Genomic DNA, 24540 nt, shown 5'->3' with positions numbered 1-24540 from the left:
GTGCAGATTCCTTCCAAGACCCTGGGAATGGCCCTAGCACTGGTCATATTTCTGTAAGATTTGCAAAAGTAAAATAGTAAATAAAAAGTAAAATAGTTTACATTGAGTCAGTTAAGACCAACTTCCCTTTCATCATCCTTCCCACCCAGGATTGGGTGGTGTTGGAGCAGAGTTTTAGGAGCTCTTATATGACTGCATCTAATGGAATCCCCTGGCCTAACATCTGAAGGAAGAAAACTAGGAAAATCAAGGGAATTGGGGGGGGGGGGCATGAAGGCACCAAACTTCATTCTGAGAAAACTGTCAGAGTCTATAGCCAAGTGAGATGTGAGTTTACCAATTTGAAGAGACAAGGACAGTTTTCATCAGGGTGGAGATGAAGAGGTACAGTATGTCCTTTTGTGAAGAGACATGGGGCATCTATTCTGTGTGCGTCCTGAATGTAGCCCATGGATACAGAGGGGTCTGCAACTAGATGAAACATCTGGGACAAGGTCAAGAGGAAGATCACTGGCAGCATGAATTGAAGAAGCTGTGAGATGGTTAAAAGAGTTTTCCTTGAAGATGGACTCCTGCTTCTGGTTATGATGAGTTATAGGAACCCGCTCACCTTAAGTTAACAAAACAATTAGATTAAAATATATGAAATAACACTCTTCAAGACACTGGACATCAGGAAATGAAGAGTAATCCCTGAGCTATTGGAAATAAATAAAGTGAACCCTAAGTTTGCCCCATTTTACTACTTAGAGCTTCCAGGCCACGTAACAGGAAGGGGTGATAGACTCCCTGAGTTAAGAAGATGGAGCTGATAATATGGGGACAGCAAGGAGGCTAGGGTTCTCAGAACAGAAGACCAGAGAAGAGAGGGTTGCACAGAGAGTGAATGTTCAACATTTACAAAGGGTTTCTCAACAGTGTTCAGCAGAATACTGAACAGTGCATGTGAGGCAACTAGCTGATGCTGGGGAAAGTGCCCCCACAAGGATCAGGAGTAACAGTGCTGAGCACTCCCACAGGGCTTGCAGAATACCTGTTCCCAACCAGTCAGATTGGAAAATCTCCAAATTCCAGGGCATTGGGTAGAGCACTCAGGAAGGCCTTGCCTCAATTGTGGGGAACAATTAGCCCTAAGACTACACACTGTTTTAGACTCTCCTAACAAACCGTAAAGGCTAGCCCGTGAAAGGAGCAACTTGTTTCCAAATAACTTAACTTTATTCCACAACAAAAGTCCATACTATAAGAAGGCAAAATTACCTTGCATGCAATGACGTAGAAATCATAATGCCTGGCATCCAATCAAAGATTACCAGACATGTAAAGAGGCAGGAGAACATGACCCATGGTGAGGAGAATAACTATGTTAGAATTAGCAGGAAAGGACAATAAAATAGTTATTATAACTATGTTTCATAAGTAGAGACATGGAAGATATAAAAAGAACCAAACTGCACTTCTAAAAATGGAAATGACAATGTCTAAGATGAAAAACACAGTGGTTTGGGATTAATGGCAGAGTACGCTAGTGGTAAAGAGCCTGCCTACCAATGTAGGAGAAGGGAGAAACACAGGTTCAATCCCTGGGTTGGGAAGATCCTCTGGAGGAGGAAATGGCAACCCACTTTAGTACTCTTGCCCGGGGAATCGTATGGACAGAGGAGCCTGGTGGGCTACAGCCCACAGGGTCACAGAGTCGGACACAACTGGGCAGCTAAGTATAAGCACATACAATGCAGAAGAGATGAGCGAATATGAATACCTAACAGTAGAAGCTATTCAAAATGAAACACAGAGAGAGGGAAAAATTTATTAACAGAGCATCAACACTGAGGTTGCAGCAAGTGGCCTTAATATACAGTGTAGTCTCCCCTCCTTGGTGGGGAGATGGGGAGCAGAAAAATATTTCAAAAACTAACAGTTGAGACATTTCTAAATTTGAAGACAATGGTAAACCCATAGGACCAAGAAGCCCAATGAACCCCAAGCACATGAAGTATGAAGAAAACCAGAGTGAGGCACATCATAATCAAATTGCTCGAAACCAGTAGTAAAGAGGAAATCTTAAAAGGAGCCAGAGAATAAAGGCATATTATGTTGAAGAACAAAGAAATAGATGGCAGCAGATTGGACACTGTGTGAGTGGAAAGACCGTGGAGTGATATCTTGTTACAGAGTGGGGAAAAAAAATCCAAAAAAATTCTGGGGTCTTCTATATCAGTGAAATATCTAAGGTTCCAGGGGTTTGGAGGGTGTCAAGATATCCCTTCTAAAGTGAAGGCTAAGCTGTTGCATCTGGCCCCTCCCACAACCAAAAAAGAGGCCCAACACGTGGTGGGCCTCTTGAAATTTTGGAGTCAATGTATTCCTCATTTGGGTGTGTTACTGCAACTTGTTTACTGAGTGGCCTGAAAATCGGCTAGCTCTGAATGAAGAGCAGAGCAAGAGAAGTCTCTGCACCGGGTCCAGGCTGCGGTGCAAGTTGCTCTGCCACGTGGGCCAGAGGATCCAGCTTATGCAAGGGTGCTTGAAGCATCACTGCAGACAAGGGATGATGTTTGGAGCCTTTGGCAAGCCACCATAGGTGAATGACAGCACAGACCCTTGGTATTCTGAAGCAAAGCCCTGCTGTCTTCTGCAGATAACCACTCTCCTTCTGAGAAACAGCTCTTGGCACTATTGGGCCTTTGGAAAGACTGAATGCTTAACTATGGCCACCAAGTTACCATGTGACCTGAGTTGCCCATCATGGACCAGGTGATCTGGCCCACCAAGCCATAAAGTTGGGCATGCACAGTGGCACTCTGTCATCAAATGGAAGTGACATCTACATGACTGGGCCAAAGCAGGCCCTGAAAGCACAAGTAAGTTACATAAAGAAGGGGCCCAAATGCCCACAGTCCTCAGTCCTGCTTTCAGTACCTTCCTTCTCACAGTCTATACCTGTGGCCTCATTGGAGTTCCTTATCATCAGTTGACAAGGGGAATAAAAGGCTCTTCTGGGTTACAAATGGTTCTGCATGATCTACATCCACTATTCCCAAGCTGGACAGCTGGAGCACTATAGTCACTCTGGGGTCCTTGTGCCTCTGACTCCATAAGCAAAGAAGAGAGTTACTGAACTCACTGGGGTGACTGTTCCTGACTACCCAGGGGAAACTGGACTACTCCTCCACAATGGAGGCAAGGAAGACTGTGTCTGGAATATATGAGATGTAATATCACTGTGACCTGTGGTTAAAGTCAGTGCAAAACTACAATACTCAATCCAGACAGGACTAATAATGGCCTAGACTCTTCAAGAATGAGGAATTTGGATCACCCCATAAGGTAAAGATAATGACCAGCTGAAGAGCTTGCTGAAGGCAAAAATAATATAGAATGAATAGTAGAAGGAGGCTATAAATATCAGCTACGACCATGTGACCGATTTATCCCATGGACATAGCCTGCCAGGTTCCTCTGTTCACAGGATTTTCTAGGCAAGAATACTGGAGTGGGTGGCCATTTCCTTCTCCAAGGGATCTTCCCAGCCCAGGGATCAAACCCGCATCTCTTGTGTCTCCTACATTATCAAGTAGCTCTTTATTTACCACTGAGCCATCTGGGAAGCCCTTTGTCTTTCTTATTTTGTTATAAGTGTTTGTGTACACACACACACACACACACACACACACACACGTATATATAAAACAAATATCTTTGTTTGAGAACATTGGTGATTCTGTCCCTGATGCCAGATCTTAAACATTCTCCAGAGAGGGTATCTCTCTAGGCAGCATCTCCTCCCACTGCTGAGCCAGGCCACCTCCCAGTACCCAGCTGTGTGCTAAGCTCATTCACAATATGGTTTTAACACCAGCTGATGAATGGCCCAATTAGGGACTTCAGACTGGGGGATATGATGGGTCTAGAGCAGGCAACGCTTCTCAGACATTCAAGTTACACCCATACATCAACTTTAAAACCAAGTGGGAAAAAAAAGCAAACAATCCTCACCCCCCTCCTCCCCATAAAACAACAAGCTGAAGAACAGAACACTTGGACCAAAATGAAAGTGAAAAAGAAAGTTGTTCAGTCATGTCCGACTCTCTGCAACCCCATAGACTATACAGTCCATGGAATTCTCCAGGCCAGAATACTGGGTGGGTAGCCTTTCCCTTCTCCAGCGGATCTTCCCAACCCAAGGATCAAACCCAGGTCTCCCACATTTCAGGCAGATTCTTTACCAACTGAGCTATGAGGGAAGCCATAATAGTAGCTACCATTTGCAGAGCCTTCAAAAATATCCTTAGCTCTTTTATATCCAGTCTCTTATCTGAGCCTCCCTCAATCTCCTGAGGCAAACAGGGTAGAGAATTTTACTGACAAAAGAAAAGGAGGAAAGGTAAGATTGGAAGGGTTGAGTGCTAGCAAGTACATGGTAAAGCAGGAACATTAAGGGCATCATGAACTTGCTACCTGTGACCTTGCCCATGACAGCCTCGGTTGGCTTATTTTCAGACAGAGGCTATCCCAAGTTTCTCAGGCCCAAGAATGTCATTCTTGACTAGCTTAATATCACTCTACCCATTTCCCTTGCTTCCTCATTTAGATTTGTATCCTATTTGCCTCCCAGATAAGCCATGGCACCAGTATAACTTCTTTATTTTTAGTTGCTGAACCTTTTTTCTGCCACCTATCTCAGATCCATTGGACTGGTTAATCAGTCTATGAAATCACCTCTGCGGTGGTCTCTTGGAGTCTGCTCCCTGATTTGGAAATGTACTTCTCATTTTGATGTCAAGATATTTCTCCCTTTGGTATTTAGGTCTAAGATGATTGATGGGCAGGAGTAGTCAGGTTTCGGAGAAGGCAATGGCACCCCACTCCAGTACTCTTGCCTGGAAAATCCCATGGACGGAGGAGCCTGGTAGGCTGCAGTCCATGGGGTCGCTAGGAGTTGGACACGACTGAGTGACTTCACTTTCACTTTTCACTTTCATGCATTGGAGAAGGAAATGGCAACCCACTCCAGTGTTCTTGCCTGGAGAATCCCAGGGACGGGGGAGCCTGGTGGGCTGCAGTCTATGGGGTCGCACAGAGTCGGACACAACTGAAGCGACTTAGCAGCAGCAGTCAGGTTTAGCCATTTGTTTTCACTGTAGAAAACAGGCAGAAGTGAAGCTGTTTGGATGGGAGAGAGAGGAAGAGCACAGAATCATTCTCTTGGTGAGGCCTAAGGCATTTTCATTGAGCCCTGGGGACTCTAAGTCTCTCACTTGGTTTCCTTATTTATTTGGCCATGCTGCAAGGATTGTCTGGGATCTCAGTTTCTAAACCAGGGATTGAACCTGGCCCATGGCAGTGAAAGCCCAGAATCCTAACCCCTAGGCCACCAGAGAACTCTTAGTCTCTTAGTTTAAAAACCAGTGGTAAAACAAAATAGAGATTCTCTGGAATTCCTTTTTTTTTCTTTTTTTTTTTGAGGCATAATTGATAAATATGAATTGTATACATTTAAGATGTACAACTTACATTTTCATATATGTATACTCTGTTAAATGATCACCACAATCAACCTAACATACACATGACCTCACATAGTTACCATTTCCCCCCTTCCTTTTTATCTTGGTGAGAACACTTAAGATCTACCCTATTAGTATATTTCAAGTACACAATAGAGGATTATTAACTCTATTCACATTGCTGTACATTAGATCTCCAGAGCTAATCCATCTTGCCTAACTGAAACTGTACTCCTTGACCAATATCTCACCATTTTCATCTCCCCCTAGCCTCTGACAACTATCATTCTACTTTCTGCTTCTAAGAGTTTGACTCTTTCACATTCCATATATAAATGAAATCATGCACTTCTGGGCTTTCTGTGTCTGGCTTACTTCACTTAGTGTTTTGTCTCTAGTTTTACCCACATTGTCACAAATAGCAGAAACTTCCTTTATTTTTATGGCTGAATAATTTTCCATTGTATAATTATATCAAATTTTCTTTATTCACTTATTAACAGACATTTAGGTTGTTCCCACATCTTGTGAAAAGTGCTGCAATGAACATGAGGATGCAGGTATCTCTTTGAGATACAGATTTCATTTCTCTGCATGTATGAAAAGGCAAAAAGATAGGACACTGAAAGATGAACTCCCCAGGTTGGTAGGTGCCCAATATGCTACTGGAGATCAGTGGAGAAATAACTTCAGAAAGAATGAAGAGACAGAGCCAAAGCAAAAACAACACCCAGTTGTGGATGTGACTGGTGATGGAAGTAAAGTCCAATGCTGTAAAGAGCAATATTGCATAGGAACCTGGAATGTTAGGTCCATGAATCAAGGCAAATTGGAAGTGGTCAAACAGGAGATGGCAAGAGTGAACATCGACATTTTAGGAATCAGTGAACTAAAATGGACTGGAATGGGTGAATTTAACTCAGATGACCATTATATCTACTACTGTGGGCAAGAAGAAATGGAGTAGCCATCATAGTCAACAAAAGAGTCTGAAATGCAGTACTTGGATGCAGTCTCAAAAACGACAGAATGATCTCTGTTCGTTTCCAAGGCAAATCATTCAATATCACAGTAATCCAAGTCTATGCCCCAACCAGTAATGCTGAAGAAGCTGAAGCTGAATGGTTCTATGAAGACCTATAAGACCTTCTAGAACTAACACCCAAAAAAGATGTCCTTTTCATTATAGGGGACTAGAATGCAAAATTAAGAAGTCAAGAAACCTGGAGTAACAGACAAATTTGGCCTAGGAGTACAGAATGAAGGAGAGTAAAGGCTAATAGAGCTTCTGCTAAGAGAATGCACTGGTCATAGCAAACACCCTCTTCCAACAACACAAGAGAAGACTCTACACATGGACATCAATAGATGGTCAATACCGAAATCAGATTGATTATATTCTTTGTAGCCAAAGATGGAGAAGTTCTATACAGTCAGCAAAAACAAGACTGGGAGCTGACTGTGGTACAGACCATGAACTCCTTATTGCCAAATTCAGACTTAAATTGAAGAAAGTAGGGAAAACCACTAGACCATTCAGGTATGACCAAAATCAAATCCCCTAGACAACATATTAAAAAGCAGAGACATTACTTTGCCAACAAAACTCCATCTAGTCAAGGCTATGGTTTTTCCAGTAGTCATGTATGGATGTGAGAGTTGAACTATAAAGAAAGCTAAGTGCAAAGAATTGATGCTTTTGAACTGTGGTGTTGGAGAAGACTCTTGAGAGTCCCTAGGACTGCAAGGAGATCAAACCAGTCCATCCTAAAGGAAATCAGTCCTTCGAATATTCATTGGAAGGACTGATGTCCAAGCTGAAACTCCAGCACTCTGGCCACCTGATGCAAAGAACTGACTCATTGGAAAAGACCCTGATGCTGGGAAAGATTGAAGACAGGAGGAGAAGGGGACGACAGAGGATGAGATGGTTGGATGGCATCACCGACTCAATGGACATGAGTTTGAGTAAACTCTGGGAGTTGGTGATGGGCAGGGAGGCCTGGCGTGCTGCAGTCCATGGGGTCACAGAGAGTTGGACACGACTGAGAGATTGAACTGAACTGAACTGATACCCAGAAGTGGGATTGCTGGGTCATATGGTAGCTCCGGTTTTAGTTTTTCGAGTAATCCCCATATTGTTTCCTGTATGGGTATACCAATTTACATTCACACCAAAAGTGTACAAGGACTCTCTTTTCTTCACATCCTTGCTGACTCTTGCTATCCTCTTTTTTTTTTCTCTGTCTTTTTGATAATACTCATTTTAACAGATGTGAGGTGATATTCCACTGTCATTGTGATTTGCATTTCTCTGATAAATAAGTAACGCTGCAAATCTTTTCCTATGTCTGTTGGCCATTTGTATGTCTCCATCACAGAACTGTCTGTTCAATTCCTTCATCCATTTTTAAATTGGATTATTTCTGTTTTTGCTATTGAGGTGTAGTAGTTGCTTATATATCTTGTATGTTAACTATTTATTAGATACATGGTTAGTGAATACTGTCTCTTATTCTATAGGCTGCCTTTTCACTCTGTTGACTATCTCCTTTGCTGTGCAGAAGCTTTTAAGTTTGATGCACTCCTACTTGTCTATTTTTGCTTTTGCTGCTTATGCTTTTTGTGTCATATCTAAAAAAAATCATTGCGAATATCAATGTCAAGAAGCATTTCCCCTGTGTTATTCTTTTGACAGTTTTACATTTTCAGGTCTTCTGTCTCAATCTTTAATTCATTTTGATTGTTTATGTGTTTACCCAGTCTTCCCAAGACCATTTATTGGAAAGACCTTCCTTTCCTCATTGTATGTTCTTATCACCCTTGTCAAACACCAGTTGGCCATAAATGTGAGGATTTATTTCTGGGCTCTCTATTCTCTTCCGTTGATCTATATGTCTGTTTTTATGCCAGTACCATACTATTTTGATTACAGTACCATACTATTTTATAATATATTTAGAAATCAAGAAATGTGATATCCCTAGCTTTATTCTCCTTTTCTAAGACACTTCAACTATTCAGAGTCTTCTCTGTTTCAATACAATTTTTTTTTACTTTCTCTGTTTGTGTAAAAAATGCAATTGGGATTTCATTAGGGATTGCATAGAATCTGTAGATAACTGAGGACTGTACAGATGTGTGAGCAATATTAAGTCATCTAATCAATGAACATTGGATATCTTTTCATTTTTCTCTGTCTTCTTTAATTTCCTTTCTTGGTGTCTTATAATTTATAGTGTACAAGTCTTTCACTTCCTTGGTTAAGTTGATTCTTAAATATTTTATTCTTTCTATTGCAATTATAAGTGGGATTGCTTTCCTGATTCTACTCAAAGTGTTTCTGAGCCTCACTGACCTCATTTAGAAACTGAAGACATTAGATTAGTGAGAACATTCTCTTTCCTTCCAAAACAAAATCCCTATCCAGAGTCCAAACTATTACTTAACATATAAATATAGAGTTCCCTTTGTTGATTCAGCCATGGTGGCCTGCAGCCTGCCTATTCCCCAGTGGCCTATTTTCCCAGTGACCCCTGAAGTGACTCCATGGAGTCCAATGCTTAGATAATCTGTAAGAACTATCCAAAGAAAGAGAATGTTATTTATTGAGCACTTACTATGTTCCAGGTGCTGAACCATGCACAGCCAAGATGTAAGGTATAGCATTCTGGGGAGGCAGAAGGAGAGGCAGCAAATGGCAGGAGTAAAACTAGATGGAGGGTGCTGAGACAGGAATATCTACTGTATCTTGGTAGAAAAACAGACTTGGAACCATTTGTGGATATGAAGGGAGTGTTCAGAAGGAGAGAGAGCAAGCTTGTTTTGCGTTGAAACGTGGCTGGTCAGACTGCTTGGGTCCTGATGTATTCTTGACAATCTCAAAGGGCTCTTCGATTGCTCCTATGTTAAGATTGTTTTTAAAGAGCCTTTTTGTTTCGAGGCCACTTTTTTTTTTCCATTTATTTTTATTAGTTGGAGGCTCATTACTTTACAACATTGCAGTGGTTTTTGTCATACATTGAAATGAATTAGCCATGGATTTACATGTATTCCCCATCCCGGTCCCCCCTCCCACCTCCCTTTCCACCCCTTCCCTCTGGGTCTTCACATGGAAGCAACCTAGATGCCCCTTTTGGAATTGATGTGAAACCACGCTCACTTCCTTTAGGTGTTGCTCAGCTGTCAAGAGCTCTCCAGCTCTCCTAGAAGGCCCCTGGTGACAAAGGGAGCTGTGTGGTACGGAGGCTTGTTGCTCAGACTCCTATGAGTGGGTAGGGAATGGAAATGAAGTAAATAGGGTTTAGAGCCAGAGAATGTCCACATTACTCTTGCTTATGTCTCTAGGAAACAGGTATAATGGAAACAAACACCAGTAATTTTTCAGCTCAACTTCATTGCTGAGACACTGAGACTAGTGCAGGAAAGTAGGGCAAAGTGAACAGGCTACTTCTGGGGATTCAAACCTAGGGGAAAGTTCCCACTGAAATTAGAAAATCTGAAGATTCAAAGTCTTTCAGAGTTCCTGTTCAGTATTAGCAGGAAATTGTTGCTGTTTAGTTGCTAAGTCATGTCCATTCTTTTGCCACCCCATAGACTGTAGCCCACCAGGCTCCTCTGCCCATAGGATTTCCCAGGCAAGAATATTGGAGTGGGTTGTCATTTCCTTCTCCAGGGGATCTCCCTACCCAGGGATCGAACCCACATCTCCTGCACTGGCAGGCGGATTCTTTACCACTGAGCCTCCAGGGAAGCCCAGTAGGAAATTAGCCTACTAATTTCAAATTAGACATTTGAAAGTCTGAACAGTACCATCCCAACCCACCACTCTAGCTTTATCTCTCACTTCTCTTTGAGCATCACCTTCTGCTTACGTCAGTCTAGGGTTTGACCTCTGAATAATTATAGTTGTTGAATTTCTCATCTCCAAGCTTCACCTAATTCTCTACCCCTTCACCTCCCCCCATGGCTTTGTTTCCCCTTCAAGCTCTCTCTTCTCTGAATCCCTGAGCCAGTCACCCACATTAGCAGTTTTCTCATACCACCTTATCTCAAAAGCAATATCTCCTTTTTATTGTATATCAGTGTGGCTTCCAGACTAGATTCTAAGTGCCTGGAGGACAGATGTCATGTCTTACATCTCTTGCCTCTGTCCTCTTTCCAGATATCTAGCTGTGCTAGCACAATTTATAGATCAAAATGATTTTATGTTTGTTATATTGATTTTTTTAAGTATGTCAAGAGACTCTGACCCATATGACTGCTTGAATTCTTTATATCACCTTGAACAAGTTTCTGCTCCTTTATATGCCTCAGGTTCCCTGTCTCCAAATGATGGGTTTAGACTCAATTATAAGAGCCCTCAAGACTTTGATAGAACAAGATTCTATGCTCAAGTCCATGCTCAAAGTGAGGAAAGGAGATTAACCTAATTTGATGATCAGGCTGGGTAGGGAAGGGGAAACAAGTCTGCCTACAAAACCAAACCAAACAACAAACAACAGCTAAAGAGGTAATAAAAGGATATCTACATTGACATGAATCAGCCATGGATTTACATGTAATTAGGCTCCAACTAATAAAAATAAATGGGAAAAAAGGATATCTAGGTGTACATATGTCTCCTCCCTCTTGAATCTCCCTCCCACCTCCCACCCATTCCCACCCCTCTAGGTTATTACAGAGTCCTGTTTGAGTTCCCTGAGTCATATAGCAAATTCCCACTGGCTATCTGTTTTACATATGGTAGTGTATATGCTTCCATGCTACTCTCTCCATTCATCTCACCCTCTCCTTCCTCTCCTCCCCCCCTTGTCCATAAGTCTGTTTTCTATGTCTGCGTCTCCATTGCTGCTCTGCAAAAAGATTCATCAGTATCATCCTTAGTCAATTCATGTTGATATATGACAGAAATCAAACCAATATTGTAAACCAATCATCAATCAATTAAAAATAAATAGTTTTTTAAAAAGGATATCTACAGAAGGTTTGCAGTAGGAACTGTGTGGGAATGGAGGTGGGGGAAAACACCCGCTTAAGGAACAGGCTTTTCCAGCCCTGAGTGTCTTAAAAACATGAATTTTCTTCTGTGTGGACAAAGGAATCCTACTAGATCTGGTGCCTTTTGTTAGCCACTGGTTGCAGGAGTGTAAAAGCAGAATAACCAAGTAAAACGCGCCACCACGCAGCAGTCAGGCACTTGTGAAGATCCAGGCCAGGTGAGCAAACTTCCCAGATGCTGCCATCTAGTGGTGATTCAGAGATGGTGTTGTTAGGTCGTTAAGACTCGGTGACCTCATGAACTGCAGCATGCCAGGCTTCCCTGTCCTTCACTATCTCCTAGAGTTTGCTCAAACTCAAGTCCATTGAGTCAGTGATGCTATCCAACCATCTCATCCTCTGCCACCTCCTTCTCCTCCTGCCCTCAATCTTTCCCAGCATCAGGGTCTTTTCCAGTGAACTGGCGGCCAAAGTATCAGAGCTTAGAGGTATACGGGGTCAGTTGGCCCTTGCATTGTCAGATGGAGCTGCCAGCCTTTCAGAGAAACATGGGCCAGCCCAAGGATGAAATATTGAGCTGATGAAGAATGAAAAAGTCCCCTGAGGGAAAGCCTGACAAAGAAACTAAGAAAGACAAAAACCGAGAAAGACAAAGATGAGGCCAAAGCAAGTGAGACATAGACACAAATGTTCATGAAATTAGGTGAACTTTTCATTGAAAATTGGGGAGTGAGGGATGTGGAGAATGAACACAGTCACTCTCTGGCCTGGTTCTCACATCACAATCTTAGGACACTGATGACAGAAGAAGTTTCCAGTATGTCTTATGTCCATCCTTTCTTATATGACCTCATTTTCTTCCCTCTCTCACTCTTTCACCTAATCTTTATATGTTCCTCCCTTCTATGGCCACTATCTAGACAACTTCCTTAAGACAAACAAACAAAAAAAACAAAACAAAAAATACCAAACAATGACAAAAACCCTTCTTGGGGTTGTAGGTAAGCAGAAGAAATTATCGAGACTGTGGCTGTGAACGTGGCCACTCAACTTCCCTAGCTCCTGCCCGTTGCCCAAACCAGGCTCCCCAGCCTTCCTGCTAAGTCTGGGAGCCACTCAATGCCCAGCCAACAAATTTCTTGTTGATTCACTCGGCCAGAGTCAGTTTGAATCCTTTGAAATTAAGAATCTTGACCTGTGTACCTTCATCACTGAAGCCTACTGCCTTCCTGCTAGAATTTCTCAGCAGTTTTTTTGTTTGATCTGCTCCAACCTTTTCTCTAACAACAATCCATTGAAGAGGATACTGTAAAAGAATTTATAATAAATTATACACTGGTGAGGTGGCTATCATCATTACTCTCACTTTAAAGGTGTGGAAACCTGGGTTAATAGAAGTGAATGAGAACACCAACGTTCAAATCCTTGCTCTGATACTCAGCTCTGACTTTGGGAGAATCTTTTTACCTCTCTTCACTGTCTTGTCTTTGAAAAGGAAAGAGTGGGCACCTATCTTCTAGATGTAATAGGATGTATCTTAAAAAAAATTTTTTAAAGAGATTCTGTATGGAGGACCAAATTTTGTTTTTGAAGACAGGAACACCAAAGATGTCTTGATTTCTGGAGACATCTGTACCCAAATATGAATGTCAAAATTTCCGTGCTGTTACATTTGCAGACTCACCTTGCTCCTGAGTTACAGCTCTAAATCTCCTATGCCTACCAGGCATTTCTGTTCAGATGTCCTCATGGCTTTTCAAAAGTAATTTTTTAAAAATTACCTTCCTTCTCCCTACAACCAGTCCCCATTTTTGTCCCTTCAGTATCTGATGTTTTAATCCTACCAGTAATCCAGACCCAAACTCTCCCCTCTCTCCCTCTCTACACATTTCAATTCTCCCATCAGGCATTAGGTCTTTGCAACTCCTCCAAAGAAGTCTCTCTTACTTTCCATTTCTACTTACACTGTCCTAGCTCTGGCCTTATAGCCTCTCAACCGAGCCACTAAAACGACCCATGGCTTCAGCATTTAATATCAACATCCAAGTCTTTTACCTTTCTTCATCTTACTGGCAACAATCCATTCAGCATCCTATTATTTTTCACTTGTGTTACTTCAACAGCCTTTAACTGGTCTCTCTGCTTTCAGACAGGTCCTACAAAGGCCTTCATCCATATTTTGGTTAGACTGATCATTCTACCTTGCAAAACATTACGTGTCACTCCTTTGTTTCTGGCCCTTCCACATGCCTATGGCTGAATAAGGAGACAGGCAAATCTTCCCACATAAGTCACCATACAACTGAACAAGAATCAATAAGTTCAGTGCTTTGTAAATCAAGAACTTCCACCCAACAACCAAAGAACACAATGACATTTCGCTGGTATACAGCATATTCTAGACAATAAAGAAAGCTTCAGTAAATCTTAAAGGATGGAAATTAATCAAAGTATGTTTAATAACAAAATGTTATGAGAAGTTGACAACAGAGAGAAATCTGGTAAACTTCCAAATACTAAAAAAAATTTAATAATACACTTCTAAATAGCTCATAGGTCAAAGAATAAAGCTGAAATACATGAGAAAAATGAGAAATATTTAACTGAAAAATGAAAATGTAACACATGAAAATTTATGGATTGCAATGAACACAGAGCTTAGCAAAGAATTAGTTTTCAATGCCTATCAGAAATGTCTCATCCATAAGTGTCCACTTTACAAAACCAATGAAAGTAGAGCAAACTAAGCTCAAAGCAAAATGAAGAAAGGAAATAATTAAAATCAGAGTAGAAATTGAATTGGTAGAACAGGAAAAAAGTTAGAACAACAATTAAATCAAAACTTGGTTCTTCAAAAAGATCCACATAATTGACAAATAATAAGCTAGACTGACCAAGAAGAAAGAAGACACAAATTGCCAATGTTAGGAATTAAAGAAGAGCTTTCACTTTCAACATGACAGATTATGACAGATTATGAAATTCTATGAAAAACTTCATGCCAAAAATTAGACAACAAAGCCAGAATGGAAAAGTTTCTAAAAAGACATGAATTATCAAAACTGACAAAGAAGAAATAGAAAGTCTGAAGAAACATATACCAAGTAAAGAAATTGATATAGCAACTGAATATTTTCTCACAAAGAAAAGCCCAGACTCAGACGGATTCACTGGTGAATTATATTAAACATTTAAAATAGAAGTAATATCTATTATTCATAATCTCACTCAAGAAATAATGGTGGAAACACTTCCCAACTCAATCTATGGGGTTAGAATTACCCTGATTCCAAGCCAGAGAAACACATCATACACAAAACAACCCAAAAGTACAGATCAACATCACCCATTATCAAGACACAATCTTTAATAAAGTATTAGCAACTCAAATTCAGCAACATATAAAATGTATTATAGCCCATGACCAAGTGAAAATTTTTCCAGCTACATTGTTGATTAAACATTTGAATATTAATTCATGAGATACATTATATTGATAGAATAATGGGGAAATACCTTATAATCATCTCAATAGATGCAAAAAGAAGCATTTTCCAAAATCCAATACCCTGTAATGATAAAAGCTGTCTACAAACTAGGAATAGAAGATTTGGTCAAAATGAATAAGTATCATCTTCAAAAACAAAACAAAACCACATCTTAGCATCACAGTTGATGTTGAAAGATTGAATGCTTCTCCATAAGATGGGAAACAAAGTGAGAGTCTATGCTTTTGTCACTTGTATTTAACATTGAATCAGAAGTTCTAGACATTGTAGTAAACAAACAAATAAATAAATTAAATCAAAGGCATCCAGATTGAAAATTAAGAAGTAAAACTGTTTTTATTTGCAGGTGACTTGATCCTGTTTGTGGAATTCCAGGGAATCCATAAAAATATAGAACTAATAGAAGGTTTAGAAAAGGCAGAGAATAAAAGGTCATTATACAAAATTCAATTTTATTTCTATATCTCAGCAATAAGAAATCAGAAGTTAAATGTTTAAAATACCATTTACAAGAGCATCAAAAATACGAACTTAGGGATAAATGTAACCAAAGATGTGAAAAAGATCAGTGTACTGAAAACTATAAATTATTATAGTGACAGAACAATAAAGATCTTAATAATGCAGATAGAATCCATGGTCATGGATTTGAAACTCTTGGTATTGTCAGGATGACAATTCTCCCCAAATTGATATACAGTGCCAATCCAAACTCTATCAAAATCACAGCAGGGCTTTGTGTAGAAATTGACAAGCTGGTCCCAAAATTTGTAGAGAAATACAAATTACCTAGAATAGCTTAAACAATTTTGAAAATGAAGAACTACCTGGTTTCAAAGCTGAGTATAATGCCACAATAATCAGTTAAAGGCTTCCCAGTGGCAGAATGGTAAAGAATCCACCTGCCAATGCAGGAAACACAGGAGATGCAAACTGATCACTGGGTCAGAAAGGTTCCCATGGAATAGGAAATGACATGGGAAATCCCATGGACGGAGGAGCCTGGTGAGCAACAGTCTATGGGGTCGCAAAACATCAGCACAGCACAGCAGCAACAAATCAATTAAGTTTAATCCTGGGGCAAGGATAGGCAAAAGCATTCAGTGGGAAAAAATTGGGAGTCCACTTATGGTTGATTAATTTTTGTCAAACATGGCAATGCAAGTCAATTGGAAAAGGATAATCTTTTCGAAAAACGGTCTGGGACAACTGGATGTGCACATCAAGAGGAATTCAGATTCTTAGTGTTCATCATATACAATAGTTAACTAAAAATGGATTACAGACCTAAATGTATGAGCTAAAACTCTAAAACTTCTAGAAGAAAACTTGCTATGACTTTGAGAGGCAACCAAAGATCCTTCATTCATCAAACAGCTATTTGATGCCAGGGCTTCTCTGGTGGCTCAGATGATAAAGAATCTGCCTGCAATGCAGGAGACCCAGGTTCAATCCCTGGGTTGGGAAGATGCCCTGGAGAAGGAAATGGCTACCCACTCCAATATTCTTGCCTGGAAAATCCCATGGACAGAGAAGCCTGGCGGTCTATGGGGTCACAAAGAGTCAGACACAGCTGAGAGACTAACAGTGTGCTAGGTATAGGGCTTCAGAAGGGAATCAGACACAATCCCTACCCAGTGAGTCAATGATTTCAGGCAAGTGGGATTAAGAGGAGTCCTGAGTACTGATGTTCCCTCCCCTTTCTATCTACTTCTTTCAACACCCGTGATCCTTCCACGCTGAGGTTTAATGCTTTCCGAATTGGTGGCTGCTTTTAGGCCCACTATGGTGGTGTTGAATCTTACTCTACCACCCCCCCCCCCCCAATCACATGCTTTTGTTGGTCTCCTGGCTGCTCAGGGCTCTGCACTGCAGTGTTCTGGCCAGGCTTGCCTTCCATGCTCCCCAGATACGTCTGCCCTCTTCTTCCATGAGTTCAAATCTCATTGCCAGCTCATGAGTCATTGGATACCCCTCTGATAAACCGGAGTGACGACAGGCTATGAGTAACTGCTAATCTACTTAGATTCATTCCTTCAACCAATAAACATGTACCTAAATCCTACTGTGTTATCAGGCCTTCTGCGAGGTGCTGGGTATAGAGAGGTAAATCCAACATGGTTCCTGCCCACAATGAACTTATCATCTAGTTAAGCAGACAGACAAACAGGTAAATACAGACAACTGCCACACAACGTAAGAAGAGCAGTGAGACAGGTGTGTGCTGTGAACAGTTGTGGCAGAGAAGAGGGAAGAAGAACCCTTGGCCTGGGAGAGTGGGGATCAGGGAGAGAGAAGACGCTTGAGATGCTTTCTGAAAAATAAGTAGCCATTGACCAAACACAGAAGGCAGAGGAGACATTAGAGGGAAACAGGAGCTAAGGCACAATTGTGTAGTCACGCACAGTCTGGTGGGAGAACGGAGAAAAGGCGATCTAGCATGCTTAGATGCGGCAAGTGCATGCCAAGGATTAGACATGTATTTAGTAGTGAAGGCTCTCATGTTCCAGGCAATGAACCTTGGACTTAATGCTAACAGCAGTAGAGAGCTATGGACCTTTTAGTTCTTTGGCAATAACTGTATTGAAATATAATTCTTGTGCCATACATTCACATTGATATCCTCTAAGTATACAATTCCTGGTTTTTAGCATATTCACAAAGTTGGGCAGCAATCACCACTAATTTGAGAATGTTTTCATCACCCGCCAGAGAAACTAATGAGGAGTCACTTTCCTCCCACTTTCTAGCCACTGGCAACCATTAATCTACTTTTTGCATCTATAAGTTTGCCTATTCTGGATATTTCATATAAATGGAATCATAATATGTGGTCTTTTGTGACTGGTTTCTTTCACTTAGCATAATGTTTTCAAGGTTCATCCATGTTGTAGCATGTATATTTACTTCATTCCTTTTTGTGGCCAAATAACATTCTATTGTATGAATACATTACCTTTTATTTATCTGCTTATTGGTTGATGGATATTTGGGTTGTTTATCCTTTTTCACTCTTGTATTCTAAATAACGCTGCTGTGAACTTTTTGTGCAAGTTTGTTTTAATAAAAAAGAAAAATGCATTTTACAGTTTTAAAAAATGCAGTATTTGGGCTAATACAAAGCCAGATTGTTCTGAAATACCAAATTTCAAATGTAACACACTGCTCACAGACTACATATTTAGCTAAAACAGGATCTAGCTGTTTACCAGAACTAATTTCAAAATATACATATGTGAATCTATACAACGGTATTTGGAAGTTCTTCAAAATCTCTCTGTAAACTAGAAAGTTAAGCGAAGTTGTTTTTGCCCCTACAGCTTAGAGCTGCAGACTGACTATCCCTCCTGGTAGGCAGCCCGTTCCGGCCCACCACTCCAGCTGCGGTGGGGGCCTGGGGAAGGGAGGCTGTTGTCTGCGTTCCTTTCCTGTTGGCTATTTATGGCAGAGGTGCATTATGCCCGGTCTCAGCCAGGGAAGAACATAATGTACGTGAAGTCTCTGGGGGGTGGGCAGACTAAGGCCTGCTTCAGAGTCAAGGTGCTAATCCAGGAGGGTCCTCACCAGGCTGATTTTTGGGGGGTCGAATTCCATTTCATCGACCTCACTCTCATCGTTGTTGTCATTCTCCTCTTCTTCTTCTTCCCTCTTTTCCTTAAGCATTTTCAGATATTTACTAGCTAAAATCTTCTTTGGTAATATATCTGCAACGAACTGAAAAGCTTCTGGCTCCTTTGCAGTCTTTGATAAGTCACTGGAGGTGAGTGCCTCCTTTTCTTTTCCACTGCCATGTCTGTAGGAATAGGTGGTGACATATTGAACAAAGGGGCTTCCCTGCTGGCTCAGATGGTAAAGAATCCGCCTGCAATACAGGAGACCCGGGTTCAGTCCCTGGGTTGGGAAGATCCCCTGGAGAAGGGGATGGCAACCCACTCCAGCATTCTTGCCTGGAGAATCCCATGGACAGAGGAGCCTGGTGGGCTACAGTCCACGGGGTTGTAAAGAGTCGGACACATTTAACAAAGAGTTCCGTGGCCTTGGCAGTGAGCGCCAGCGCCTCCTGGTTGATGCTGGTCACCTCGGGGGAGCTCGTCATGATGACCTGGATGCAGGGCAGGGGCAGCGACACCGACCGCTGGATATTTATTTCCATTTCTTTTGGGTGTGTACCTACAGGTGGGATTTCTGAGTGATGTAGTAACTCTTTAAGGAGCTTCCCGACTGTTTTACAAACGATGTAGTCATTTTACATTCCCACCAGCAATATAGGAAGGTTCTTTTTTCTCCACATCCTTGCCAACATATACTACTTCTTTTTGATTACAGCTATCCTAGTAAGTGTGACATGGTATCTTGTCATTTTGATTTGCATTTCCCTTATGACTAATGACTTCCCTGGTGCCTCAGACAGTAAAGCGTCTGCCTACAATGCGGGAGACCCGGGTTCGATCCCTGGGTGGGGAAGATCCTCTGGAGAAGGAAATGGCAACCCACTCCAGTACTCTTGCCTGGAAAATCCCATGGGAGAAGCCTGGTGGGCTACAGTCCATGGGGTCGCAAAGAGTCAGACACGACTGAGCGACTTCACTTCACTTACTTATGACTAATGATGCTGAGCATACTTTCATGTACTTATTAGCCACTTTATATCTTTTGGGGGGAGAATTTTCTATTCAGAGCCTGGCCCAAATTTTCATTGGGTTGTCTTTTTAGTATTGAATTGTAAGAGTTCTTTCTTCTGACAAACCCTTATCAGATAAATGATTTCTAAAAATTACCTCTGACTCTGGGGGTTGTCTTTTTTACATTCTTGAGGGCATCCTTTCTTGAAGCATAAACATTTTTATTTGGATGAAGTCCAATTTATCACTTTTTAACTTTATAGGTGGTGCTTTGGGTATTAAATTTGAGAACTCTACCCAACCCAAGGTCACAATTTCCTCCTGGGAGCAGCTGGGCACAATCAGATCTTTCTGGCTCCTTGGAGCAATGAGAACTGGAAGAGACTGAGGAGTACTCTTTCAGTTCAAAAGAATTGGCCAGCTTAGTGGAACTGGGCGGTATGGAACAGGGAGGGTTAAACTATTGTGACTTAAAGGCAAAGGACGGCCTTAGACTAGCTCTTCAGTCACTGCCTACCATGGACCTCTCCTGAGAGACGTGACAACCCATGAGTATGGCTCTCTTGACACAGCCCCAGAGATTCTTGTGATACATGCTGGGAACATCAGACAAATGTCCCTGTCTACCCTTCCTAGCTTTCTAGTTCTCCAGGGAACCCTACCATATTTCCTCTGTGAACCACACCAACAACCTTGAATAACCAGAAACGGCAGCAGGCACTCACCCAGTCTAAAAGTTTGTTTAGCTAAAATATGGAAACGATGGCCTCTACTACATGAAGTTGAAATGCCAGCACTGCCTTGCTGTACTGGAGAAGGAGGAAATCTGTCTCAAGTCTGGAACACAGAAATCCTGCCTGAGTTTGCAGCCAGCTGGCCTGCCTTAAGGATTTTTAACTTGCCAGCCCCGCACAAGCACGTGAGCCAACTCCTTAAGATTTCTACTTGTTCCCTCTCTCTTTCTCCCTCAAAAAAGATACATATACATACCAAGAGGAATATATGGATATATTTCTATTGCTTCTGTTTCTCCCGAGAACTTTGACTGATCCACCCTGTAAAGGGAAATAGGTGAAGAGAAAGTGTTCTGTGTGTCTGTTTCCCGATTTTGTCCAGCGGCAGCTTTCTCAGGGAAAGATCAGCTTCCTTTAGCGGTCTGTTGTTCATCTTCCAGTTTCTTATTCAAACCAGTTGTTTCTTTGCCTGGCAAAACCCTGTGTGACAACAGACAGTGCTGATTAAATGCACACACTTAGGGCCCTGTGACAGCGCCAATGTCAGCAAGCCTTGCTTTTTTTTGTTTTGTCATCTCTGTGGGAGAAGGACATTTTTGTCCTTCTTTCCCAGTGACAGACAGAAGCTAGTCTGAAGACACTCCTGACTCAGCCTGGGTGTGGTTTTGACGAGAAGCCAAGCAACTCAAATGAGAGAGGAGGTTTTTTTGGGCAGGAACTCATCAGCCAATACACGCCTGAGGCAAAAACAGCAGGCTTTGCCACTTTCCAAAACTGCAAAGAAGTGAGACAATCTTGCTCCGCATGACCCATCAGCAGCTGCAGACAACGTGGGTCGGGAGCACAACACTGAGGCTATGCTGATAATTAAGTGAGAAGACGACAAGGGTGTTCTTGTTCAAACCATCTGGGGAGAAAGTTCAGGAAAGAAAGTTATTTTGATGGAGTCTTGACCTCTCTCCTAATACCTAAGAAGCACAAATATTGCTTAATAGCTTGCCTCTTTAGATCAAAACCCAAATACATTTTGTACAAGACACTAACAACCATGATTAAACTCAATTGTTCCCCCTCATCTGTATTCATAGTCACGATCCGCTGCCAGCTCCAGATGTTTCTAGGAGTGGTTAGCCCCAGAGCTCACTTGACATCATTCTGTGGCGTTCCTTTCACTGATGATTAACAGAGGACCCCAGGCCTGACGCACAGCTTGGCCAGAGGCTGCGCTGATTAAGGCAAGCTGTGGAGAATCCCAGCTCCCCTGCTGACTGGAGCCAGCTCTGGGCATCCACAGCCCTCCACCAGGAGCAAAGTCTCCCGTGCCTAAAATAGGCTTCCTCCCACGACACTGGAGAAGGGGAGGATCCCAAACTAAAAGCCCAATGAAACTAGCTCTTGAAACAGCAACACACACTGTGCAACTAAACTGTAAACCGGTCCGAGGTCTGAGAGCGACGAATTGTAAGATGTGGTGTTTGTCCTATCTGGAGGAGGCACGTTCTCTTATCTAATAAACAGTCCACTACTTAAACATGAATGCACATGGAGATCACTTGAGGATCTTGTTAAAATGCAGATTCTGACTTGGGATGTCTGGGAGACCGAAGATGGTGAGTGACTAACGAGCCCCCAGGTGATACTGAAGCAGCTCGCGTTTGGGCCACACTTGGGAGATTCTGAAGCAAGGGGCCCTGCCCCCCTCCTGTTTCCTGAGTCTTGTCAGCCACACAGAAAAGACCGGGGCCCTCTGTCCTATAGCTTACGGCCTCGTGAAGAATTCGCCTTGTGTGCGTGTAATGGGATCAGTGCCACAGGGGAAGGTGAAAAGGGCTGGGGATGTGGGGAGGAAGCAGTGGTCATTTCCAGCTGGGAGAGGGAACTGCCAAAGCCTCAGAGCAGGCTTTTAAGTCGGCTCATGAAAGAGAGATGGGACTTAACAGGCAGGACACGGTGAGGGCTTGTGAGGTGGATGTATCACCAGAAGCAATGGCACATAGGTTAGAAAGAGTAAGGCATGGGCCTGGAAAAGAGCACAGGTCCATCTGACTGGAGTGTGGGCTAGTCTAAGCAGAAACTGAGACAAAGTTATTTGTTATTCTAAACATGTAAGTTTAGAACCAGATTACAGAAGATCTTGACGTCATATCATACAAAAGCATTTGGACTTCATTCTCAAGGAGAAGGGGAGAATTCTTTTTTTACCTCAAACATGATTTGAGTGGAGATTCAAGGCCTAGGAGATCACCCTGGGGGCAGTGGAAAAGATAGGCTGGAAGGGGAGACTGTGGAGGAAGGGAGACCAGTTAAGCGGCTATTGCCATTTAGAGTGTATTTACTGAGCTCCTATTCTGTTCTAACCACTGTGCTAACAACTTGAGCAGGGAACACAAACGTACATGTCCTGTCACCTTGTGGCCCCCACAGAATGAGGAGAGCTACAAAGGAAACATCCAGGGTGGCTATGAGAGCATAAAACAGGAAGACTTCAAAGTCTAGAGTACCAGAGACAAAGACCCCAAGAAAGGCACAGAGATGAGAGAGTCTGGCATGTCCTGAGGTTGAGAACTCTAAGCACAGCTGAAGCGGAGAAACCAAAGGGAAGAGAGACATAACATAAAGCTAGACAGGAGTCAGCTTTTTGCAGGACCTTTGTAGGCCAAGCAAGGATTTTGAACTTTGTCTTGATGGCCATGGGAAGCCATCAAGTGATCTGATGAGATATTGTGTATTAGAACAATGATTCCCAATGGGTACATGTGTATGTATGGTTGAGTCCCTTCGCTGTTCACCTCAAGCTATCACATCATTGTTAACTGACTGTGTGTGTGTGTGTGTGTGTGTGTGTGTGTGTGTGTGTGTGAGTCGCTCAGTTGTGTCCAACTCTTTGTGACTCTATGGACTGCAGCCCACCAGGCTTCCTCTGTCCATGCAATTCTCCAGGCAAGAATACTGGAGTGGGTTGCCATGCCCTCTAACAGGGGATCTTCCTGACCCAGGGATTGAACCCGGGTCTCCTGCATTGCAGGCAGTTTCTTTTACTGTCTGACCCACCAGGGAAGCCCTAATCGGCTATACACCAATACAAAATGTTTTCAGTGCTAAAAAATAAATATATTATATAAATAAAATTTTTAAAAGTAAATAAAGTAAAATAAACCTTCAGTTACTAAGATCAGTGTACACTAGCTGGTAGAATTCCTGAGAAGCTGAAGGAGAGTAAGGAGGGTCAGTTTTGTTTTTTTTAACTGCATTTAAAAAAAAAGAAAATAAAGAAGAGTGCTTTTGTGTCTTTCCTGTGTGGAAGATGGATTGTGGTGGGAGCAAGATTTGATGTAAGTCAATTAAGGGAATGTTTGTTTTGAACAGACAAGAGGTGATAGAGGCTTGGTTTGAGGGGAAAAGAGGGTAGAGAGTGATAGACAGGAGTGATAATCAAGGGGTAAGTCACCAAGAACTGGGGCAGGTGGAGAAGGACAGAGATGAAGAAGAGAAGACAAGAAGATTCCCAAGTTCTTAGTTTGAGGACTAGATGGACAGTGGTACCAGCCACTGATGTAAAAGTATAGAGGAGTAGATTTGGAAGGGAGTGAGGAAGAGAAATTCAGGTGAAGGTCTTGAGGGACATGCAGGGGAGATAAATAGGCACATCCACACACCAGAAGATTTCGGGAGAGAGGTCTGAGCCAGGCACAGGAGTTTAGCAGTAATCAGGATAAAGAGGGTGACTGAAGCCATGTAGGCTTATGGTTGATCCCAATGTGTTCTTCCCTGCCTGCCTATCAAACCCCTCATCTAGCCCCCAAGGTCCATCATGGACAGACATTACAATGGATGAGGGAATACAGCAGCCTGGATTATCTCATGACTGAGAGGGGAAAGGGGGGCAAGTTGTGGGGGCAAATCATGAAGAAAGATTTTGAGAATATGAGAAATGATGGCGTCTTTGGGACTGGTATGCAGCCTGTCAAAATGAGGACAAGCTCTCAGTTCATATGGGGAATCTGACAGGTTCATTACAAAGAGGATTCAAGATGTTGTAGGGAAACTGTACATCAAACAGCTTCGTAAGAATCTTGGATCAGCCCTCCCTGCTCAGTTACCAATGTTTTTATATAAATGTGCTCAGAGTGTGTGAGTTAATTCTAGTGTTAGTCTAAGCAAAATC

At 42.2% G+C, this 24540-nt stretch overlaps 1 pseudogene; it reads right to left on the bottom strand.

Annotated features, from left to right (window-relative positions):
• Positions 1–18562: 18562 nt before the first annotated feature.
• On the bottom strand, positions 18563–19172 carry LOC110123882 (chromatin accessibility complex protein 1 pseudogene; annotated as a pseudogene).
• Positions 19173–24540: the final 5368 nt, after the last annotated feature.

The sequence above is a fragment of the Odocoileus virginianus genome, unplaced genomic scaffold, assembly GCF_023699985.2.
Source record: "Odocoileus virginianus isolate 20LAN1187 ecotype Illinois unplaced genomic scaffold, Ovbor_1.2 Unplaced_Scaffold_2, whole genome shotgun sequence".
Lineage (NCBI taxonomy): Eukaryota > Metazoa > Chordata > Mammalia > Artiodactyla > Cervidae > Odocoileus > Odocoileus virginianus.
The sequence above is the reverse complement of the archived record's forward strand: the minus strand, read 5'-3'. Positions and strand labels throughout refer to the sequence as shown.